Source organism: Lactuca virosa, chromosome 4 (assembly GCF_052849685.1).
Source record: "Lactuca virosa cultivar CGN04683 chromosome 4, Lactuca_virosa_CGN04683_v6, whole genome shotgun sequence".
Classification (NCBI taxonomy): domain Eukaryota; kingdom Viridiplantae; phylum Streptophyta; class Magnoliopsida; order Asterales; family Asteraceae; genus Lactuca; species Lactuca virosa.
The window spans coordinates 182279565-182289482 of record NC_136429.1 but is presented as its reverse complement, the minus strand read 5'-3'; positions in this window follow the sequence as shown (position 1 = coordinate 182289482).

The window sequence follows — 9918 nt, the reverse complement described above, 5'->3', positions numbered from 1 at the left end:
TCATCGAGAGCACTGAGTTCTTGTTTGGGGTCCGGAAAATGAAGGCATCGTGTGTGGCTGCCGGCATGGAGGGTGGTAAACAGGCGGTGCGGGAGCAGGTGGTCGCCAGAAAGTTTAATCCAGATGAGCCGAGTGTGGTAGTGGAGAAAATCTAAGCTATACATGACTACGAGAAGGCCTTTATGGAGATAGACTTTGCTTTGCTTCATATATCCGTTTAGGTGAAGAGGATTTGGTGGGCCTCCATCACATATGTCGTGATTCTGATACCGAGGGGAACCCATCGGAAGGTAGTTCTATGAATGTTGGACCCTCCTCGAATCTAATTGATCTTTTCTTCTTCTGTCTCCCCTTGGTTTGTTGTTTTGATGATCACATTTTAGAAAAAAAAAGTTTGAACAATGTTTAACTTTGTTTGCGGCCCTACGTGGTCTTCTTGTAAGTCTGGGATGTGTCTGACATACAATTAGTTTTAATTTATTGTGTAATGATATGGTCATATTTTTCTTAAAGATTTCTTGCTGTGGTCCCAGACAGTTTATGTTGACCAGTGGTTTCGTTTCTTCTCAAAGGTTAATGTTGGCATATGAGGTGCATTTGTTCATGTTTTCCCATTGGAGGGATTTCTTTTGTGTTGGCCTTAGGAATTGACTGGGAATGACTCCTACTTGATTTGTAGGGTGTTAAGACTTGATGGATTCTTCCCTTTGATAGGTAAAAGTTAGTTGGTTCAACAACTTAGTTGTTTTACTAGGTTGGTTTGAACTATGATTTTAGGATTTATACTTAACCAAAGTTTTTTGGTTTTGGCCCGAGAGTTCACGCTCGCAAGCTCGGGGTTTGTCCTTTTTTCGAGTCATTAGCCTATGTTTTTAGGCTAAGGCTTTGGCTAGCTTTCTTTTATGGACCTTGGCTGGTTAACTTTTATTAGGGTATTCACTTTTAGGCAAAGTTTTCTAGTTACCCTTTAAGACTTTGTTCTAAGTCTTGGGCCGATGAGAGTTGCACTCTGGACCTAGTCATCTAAGTAAATCTGAGATCGTCACATCGAGGCGTTTATGACTTAGGTATTTTTTATATCAAGGGAAAGGTTATGAGCCTTTAAAGCCTTTGTTCATGTCATGGGAAAAAGTAATGGTCCTTTGAGTTAGATTGACACATTTAGTGAAAGGTTATGAGCCTTTAAAGCCTATGGTTGCATCCTTGCATCGATTTCACTCAAGTGACACAGATGATTAGTCATTGTTATCACTTGGTAAATGCGCATAAACTCTTATTGAAATGATATCAAGCTTGAATAATAATAAACATCTAAATTGTTTTCGAAAATAGTCAACCTCCATCATTATATTGATAATGTTCTGGAAATATCAACATTGTTGTCACACCCCAAAACCGGAACGGCGGAAACGTTCTGGGGTGGCGGACATCATGTCAAGTATCACAACACATGCAGTATAGTAATCAAAGCACAACAACCATTGCATTAATAGTAATAGTTTTACATAGGTTACATTTAGCAACAACATCAAAAGTAGATATAGAGAATAACATAAAATGCAGCTCGGTACAAGGCTGTCTTCACAAAAGCTTCCGGAGTGTATCTGTCTACTGACGACCTGAGAATACAAGTTATTTTGAAAGAGAGTATCAGCATTTTAATGCTGGTGAGTTCATAAGTATTTTAATGACATTGATATAAATACATGTTTTTCCTCAAAATAATCTCATTAGATGATGGTGATAAGAGCTTATAAAGTATTTGAATTCCTTCCAGAAAATCCTATATTTTTTATTAAAAGTAGTCTTCTACCAAGACCAACTGTTTTGTGTTTAAAGAGCATTTTTCCCAAATGTTACTATCATTATCAAAATATAGTCTTTACATTAATGAGTATATGGGAAAACCACAATTTAATGTAATAGGGAAAATAATATTTTACTTCAGCAATGACATTGCTGTTTATGTGGTAATAAAATGCAGACTCCGGGTAGTATTAGATGGACAATACACCCCGAGGAGTCTAAAGTAGGAAAAATACAGACTCCAGGTAGTATTAAATGAACGATACGCCTCGGAGAGTCTAAATGAATGAAATGCAGACTCCAGGTGGTATTAAATGAACAATACACCTCGGGGAGTCCAAAGCAGCCTTTAATCCTAAGTAGGTTAGTTTAAAAGTTTAAATGTGGCCTAGTGTATAACTGGGAAAATATATTATGATGGTTTTATATGTAGAAACTACCGTGATAATACTTACCTTAAGGCCATTAATTATAAGGTAAATGTAAAGATACTCGTAACCATACTGATTGACGGATGTAAACACGACGACCTGCTGGAGTCGAAATGAATGTGACATTTGTCACCCCTTGGCTTGGTCGGCCGGGACTGTAGCTAGAAGTCAGGATGTGGGATGGTATGTCCCGTATAGATCTATACACACAATGCCCGCTCTCCCTCCAGGAGACTCTGGTTACCAACTTGACAACGGTGAAATCCGCGTCATGAGGATGTATCTCGTGTTTTGATTTCTATAAACCTTTCTTTTTACTAAAAGTATAAGTTTTTAGAATATTGATATAGCTAAGTTCTCCTTCATGAAAGTTATGGTTGGTTTCTAAACTATACCTATTATAGTTTACTTGAGAGTTTATCTAGGTACCTTTGCTACCCAAAGGTATTGAACTGGAGTAAGAGTTTTAATGTCTATCCAGATATACATAATATATAATTAGGACTTCAATGACACTCGGACAAATAGTCGGATGCTCTAAGTCCACAACCAAACAAGGAACAGGAAATAAAGCAGGCTATCAGTCCTAAGTCCTTCAAACCCTACTTATATAACTATATCTATATAGACATGCATCTATCAAGAATATAAGTTTAAAAGACTTTGATAAAAGCTTAGTAATTTAAAAAGAGACTTTGGTACTTTAAAAGAGATTTGAAAACAAGATTTGAAAACCTTTAGCTGGATAAAACAGTTTAACATGCAAAAATCTAAGTACTTGACAGTTATTAATCACATGTGATTGATATAATAACTTAATAGTTCAACTTGTATTCCCCCCCCCATAAAAGCATTTAAAATCATTTCAAAGGTTGATTAAGGGGTATGAACTCACCTGCAGTGAGTGGTTTGGATGGAAGTGTCGGATAGGATGCTAAGTGTCAAGTGAGGACTTGAACACACACATGGATCCTATTTAACATGTAATGATACATATATGTATCTAATTAGTCATTTTAATAACTAATTTATCAAGTAAGGACACCCTAATACATGGATAACACTTTGATTTAAGTGTTAGGAGTACATAAGGGTTGCATCTAAGGAGAGTATGGCCTCACATTGGAGTTTACTTCTCATTTGGTAACCCTACATGTGTTTACGGTTTTTGGTCATTTCCCCCATGAGTTTACGGCCGTAAACTCATGGTAATTTGTACCATTGTGTGTTTTAAGGTCTTATACCCCTCAAGGAAGTGTTCTAGGTTTGTATCAAAGGCTTAGGAAGGGACTAGGGCTCAAAATGGCCCTTCTTTGGAGTTTACGGTTCTTGGACCACTTCTAGGAGTTTACGGTCGTAAACCCATGAGTTTACGGCCGTAAACTCATGGTCACTCCTACCATTTCGTGATTTGGGGTCTTTAGCTCATGCATGCAAGGTTCTAGTCCAATATCCAAGCCCTAGAAGGTGTTGGGGACACTTAAGCACCACTTGATGGTGTTTACGGTTCAAGGAGATCCCTTGACCGTAAACCCATGTGTTCTTGGGGGTTTTTGATGTTTTTCAAGGGATTAACAAGTAATCTAAGCACATAACTAGTTAAGAGGAGTGTACTTACTTATAGGAAGCTTGCAAGAGTGTTTAAAGTCCAAAAACATTAGTGTGTGTTCTTGGTGTTCTTGAAGAACACTTGAAGATCTAAGAAAAGAGGAGATTTCATGGATGAAATCGTGTATAAACACTAGATAAAGGGTTATATCAACAAATCTAGGGAAGAAACACTTACATTTTTGGAAGATTGGAAGAAATGTGATATGATACTTGAGAGAGAATTGTGGGTGTTCTTGAGCTAGGAAGTGAAAAATGAGCCAAAAATGACTAAGTGTCATATTTATACTCTTTAGAGTTTACGGCCGTAAACTCCATGTTTGGGGCCGTAAACTCCAAACTCTTGGAGTTTTGAGACTTAAGTGACGCACGACAACCTCTAAAGTATACTTCCTTTTATTTGTTCGTTTGACGAATATAAAATAAAAACACCCAAACGGACTGAAAACCGGCCAAAAACGTACTGAAATGAATTTGGCTACTATTCGAAGTGCTTGACTATAGAGTTTATACAAATGAAAATTTCGGGTTGTCACAATTGTTTAATGAGGACAAACATTGACTAAAATTTGACACAAAAATGGGCCTAGAACTAGAGCTAATTGTTGGGGTGTAATTATCCACTTGGAGTTAGATCACATTGCCCTCACCCTTTATGTGTCTTATTCTGTTTTTTCTCCCTGCTCTAGGAGTAAATGGCGTAAATTGTAAGCATTCCAAGTCCGGGGGATGGGCCTCCCGTCTTGTGCTTCCAAGACGTAAGCTCCATTATGGTGCGTCTCCACTATCTTGTATGGACCGTCACAGGTGACACTTAGCTTTACTTGGCGTTGAGCATGACTGGATTCATTCTTCCTCAATACCCATTCTCCTACTTTGAAGTTCTTCACTCGTACATGCCGATTGTAGTACTTCTTGATGCGAGTTTTGTAGGCAGCTTGGCAGAGCTGGGCGGCTTCGCGTTTCTCGTCAAGCATGTATAAGTCTTGACATTGTCCAGCTTCATTGGCGTTCATGGCAAAGTCTATCACCCGTAGTGATCTGGTCAAGATTTCAGGTGGGAGTACTGCCTTTATGCCATATGTTAGGCTATAGGGTGTTTCCCCGATACTGGATCTTGAGGTCGTGCAATACGACCAGAGCACTATGGGCAATTCTTCAACCCAGGCTCCTTTAGACATCATCAGGCGCTTCTTAAGGCCATTTACGATTTTCTTGTTCGACACCTCCATTTGGCCTTTGCCCTGGGGATGTGCCACTGAGGTTAATCGACGATGGATTTGCTTCTCTTCACACCATTCATTGAATGGGATTCCTTCAAAATGGGTGCCATTATCGCTAATTAGAATCCTCAGGGTTCCAAAATGTGTGAGGATGTTCTTCCACATGAACTTTATCATCTGTCTTCCCGTGACGGTGGTTAGAGGTTCGGCCTCGATCCATTTAGTGAAGTAACCGACGACGACCAGTAAGAGTTTAACTCCGCTTGGGACGGTTGGAAATGGTTCGATAATATATATGTCCTATTGGTGAAAGGGTCAGGGACTGCTGGTCCTGGTCAGTGGCATGGCAGGTCAGTTTTGGAAGGGAGCAAAAGCTTGGCACTCCGAGAAATTTTTGGTGAGCTTAGCTACATCCTTGTAGATATTTTGCCAATATACTCCTAGGTAGAGTATTTTCCCAGTGAACACCCATGCGCCTTCATGCGCACTGGCTTCTCCTGCATGGCTCTCTTCTAAAAGTGATTTCCCTTCCGAGTGGGCAATGCACTTTAGCCATGGTGCTAGATATCCCCTCTTGTATAATTATGTGTACCTTACCGCAAATTGCGGGGATTTGACCTTGACCTTCCTAGCCTCCATGGGATCATCTGGGAGGACCCCATGCAGGAGGTAGTGTGTGAAAGGCGTGGTCCAATCATGAGTTGTTGTGATAACGTCAACTTGCTTATTGTCAATGCTTCTCTCTGGGAGAACCTCCACTAAGAATTTCTTGGTTAGGTGATCGAAAGACGTCGAGGCCAATGTGCTAATATCATTAGCTCTTGAGTTTTCTCCCCTGGGGATCTGTTTGATTGAAAAGCTTTTGAATGAGCGTGCTAACTTTCGCACTGCGTCCAGGTAACTTTGCATTATTTGGTCTTTGGTGTCGTATGTGCCATTGACCTGATTGGTGATGAGGAGGGAATCACTGAGGGCTGCAAGGCGTTTCACTCCGACTTCTCGGGCTAGTCAGAGGCATGCTAGAAGTGCTTCATACTGGGCCTTATTGTTGGAGACCTGGAAGTTGAATCGCAAGGCATATGTAATTTCATCACCACTGGGGTTTTTGAGGATCAGTCCTACTTCGAATCCTTTCTTGCTCATAGCTCCATCAGCATGTAGCTCCCAAATATACCGACTTGACTCTAGTTCTGAGGGGTCTACCCACATGATTGTTGGTATGCTTTTGAGTGTTTCGAGGATTTCGAATAGGAAGTCTGCTAAAGCTTGAGCTTTGATGCTGGTGCATTGCTGATAATCTATGTCGTGTTCTCCTAGTTCAATCGCTCATTTTTCTAGGCATCCCGATTTCTCTGGTCTCAACAAGATTTGTTTTACTGGGTAACTGGTCAGGACCTTAATCTTGTGGGCTTGGAAATAGCGCCTGAGACGCCCGACTGCGTAGATTAACGTGAGCGCCAGTTTCTCTTAGATCAGATAGTTAAGTTTAGGACCTTGTAATTCTCTGCTCATGAAATATATTGGCAATTGTTTCTTATCCCTCTCGACGGCTAGTACCAATGATACGGCCTCGCTGGATGCTACCAAGTACATTTGCAAATTTTCTCATGGTAGGGGTCTCGCCATGGATGGGAGTTGATGTAAAGTTTCTTTTAGGTATTGTAGGGCCTTTTCGGCCTTTGTTTTCCATTTAAATTGATTCATATCAATACAACCTTTCAAGGTTTAAAATAGCGGGAGAGCTTTCTCGGCCGACTTAGCGATGAATCTACCAAGTGCCGTCAACCTTCCATTGATTTCTTTTACTCGTTTCTTGGCGATGAATCTACCAAGTGTCGTCAACCATAACTAATTCTTGCTCTATCAAAAATTTATATTTTCAGAGGCTTAGACTGCTAAGATTGCTGCGGAAAAATCATAACTTCCTCTCATGAAGTCAGATTTGGGCGTTCTAAATATGTACGCTCACAGTTTTACGACTACTACGACTTTCCTTTAGATTGCTTAGGCTAATAGGTCACCTATCTAAAACTTACTTTTTACGATACGCTGAGCCGCGTCGTTTTAATCGCAAAACTTCAAGAAGCATGACTTCTTAATACGAAGTCAGATTTAGGCTTTCTATATATCTACGAAAATCATATTGATGTTTCCTATGTGTCTATGGAAATTATTTTGGCTCAAGAGTAATATATTTTATTTCTTAATTTATAATAATTACAATCTCCGGCTATGGTAAAAATTGGGTGTTACAACTCTCCCCCATTTACAAGGATTTCGTCCCCGAAATCTAACTAAATAACTCTGGTTAGTTGCTCCTCATCTCTTCTTCTTGCTCCCATGTCCATTCCGATCCTTTTCAATGTTGTCATTCAACCTTTACTAAACTGATTACGTAGTTCAGACGCTCATCTACGTGGATGTCTTCTAATGGTACAATTGTAGATTCATCCATAATGCACTTCCTTAATTGAGAGATGTGGAAGGTGTTATGGATCTGATTGAGCTCTTCCGACAAATCCAAATGGTAGGTACCATTTCCCACTCGACCAATGACTCGAAAGGGTCCGATATACCTAGGGCCTAACTTGTCCTCTTCTGAACCTGATGATACCTTTCCATGACGAAACTTTGAGTAGTACGAGATCTTCGACTACGAGCTCAAGATCTAAACTTCGTCGATCTGCATAACTCTTTTGCCGACTCCGAGCAGTTTGCAATCTTTCTCTTACTTGTTGAATAGTTTGGTGATCTTGATCACAACATCAGCGCTCCCTATGACTCATTGGTCAACTTCTCCCCAGCATATGGGAGTCCGACACTTTCTCACATACAACAACTCGAAGGGAGATCTACCAATACTGGAATGGTAGCTATTATTGTATGAGAATTCTACCAGCGGTAGATAATGTAACGCCCGCAAAATCGGGCTAAGCATTTAAGATATAATATAAGTTTCGTATTAAGAAAAATAGGAAAAATCAATCGAATCGTCCATAAATTATAAAAATAAATGCGCCAATACACACACACACACACACACACACACATATATATATATATATATATATATATATATATATATATATATATATATATATATATATATATATATAATATTTAGAAAGTACACGTCCTCCCGATCCCGGAAATATAAATTTCATAGAAATTCGACTCTGTATGAATTAGATATGTTTTTTTATAAGATATAAAAGTCAGTCACGCATAAGGAATGCTTGACATTAAAAGCTACGAAGATAATGGTTGACTTTTATCTAAACTGTGACAACCCGAAAATTTCTAACTAGTAAAGTCAACCAATCCAAATCAAATGTCAGACTTGTTTCTGCTATCTTTTAGTATTGTTAGAAGTTTGTTTGAGTGTTCTAAGCCTAGTACACTTAGGGATTGTATGTTGGGGTGTGTCAGCTTAAATTCATTGAATTGCAATCGAGCCGGAAACTCCATCACAAGGAGTTTACGGCCGCAAACTAGAGTTTATGGCCGTAAACTCTTGGTGGCCGTGAACTCCTCATGATAAGTATAGTTTCCTTCATTTGTTCTTCATTTCTCACCTCTTTCAATCAAGAACACTCAAACTCTCTCAAGTATCATCAAGGGAATCCATCATTTGTCTTCAAAAACGTAAGTAATTCATCCATTTTGCTAGTTAATCTTCTTGATCATATGAATCCTATGAATCACATCCTTGAATTCATCACTTTACCTTGAAGATCTTCAAGTCTTCATCTTTTCACCAATAACATCAAGAACACCCACTTGTTCTTGGGCCGTAAACACCCTAAAGTCATCCAAAGTGTGAGTATCTCTTCTATCATCTTGTTATCCATTAGAAGCTCTTGTATCCTCATAAGACCAACACCTTATAAGCATGAATCAAGATCCAAAATGCATCATTTTGGAGAGTTTACGGCTGTAAACTCATCTCCCTTGGCCGTAAACTCAAGTGTGGCCGTGAACACACCTTCCTTTGGCCGTAAACTCCCTTTAGTCAATCACATGTGGTTGTAACACTTCATTTCAAGTGTTTCCTAGTCCCTAAGGTTGTTTCCTTGCATGTTAGTTGTTTTAAACACTAATTACATGCCTATATATGCCTATATATGTCATTTAGGACTCGTTTGTGTCTCAGGAATTCATTCGTGGAACTTCTCATCCTTACTCGAATCTTCAGTTGAATCACCCACATAAGGTGAGTTCATACCCCTATAATCAATCTTTTAAATGTTTTAAATGCTTTTAAGGGGGGGGGGGAATACAAGTTGAACACAATGTTATTGTGTAAATGTTTATCTGTGATAACCATCACATTAAAGGATTTCTTATGCTTTTATAAGTAATCAAATCAAATCAAAAACTCTTTTAAAGTTATGTTACTTTGTTGTCTATAAACTCTGTTTTTAAAAGTACAAACATAACTCAGTAGATAAATGAGTCTTTTCTACAAATCAGTAACAATTCAAATAAACACACTAGTAAACTATAATAGGTATAATTTAGGGGTTCATTTCATACTATAACTAGTACAGGGAGGAACATACTATAACTAGTACAGGGAGGAACATACTATAGCAAGAACAAGATAACAATAATGTGAAACCACTACTTCACGGCATAGCAATACACTTGTTATGTCGCGTTTTGTAACCAGAGTCTCCTGGAGGGAGAGCGGGCATTGTGTGTATAGATCTATACGAGACTGACAATCCCGCATCCCGACTGTTCGCTACAGTTTGGCCGGCAGGCCAAGGGGTGACAAATGTCACATCAGTTTCGACGCCAGAAGGTCGTCGTGTTAAACACTCGTCAATCAGCATGGTTATAATCAC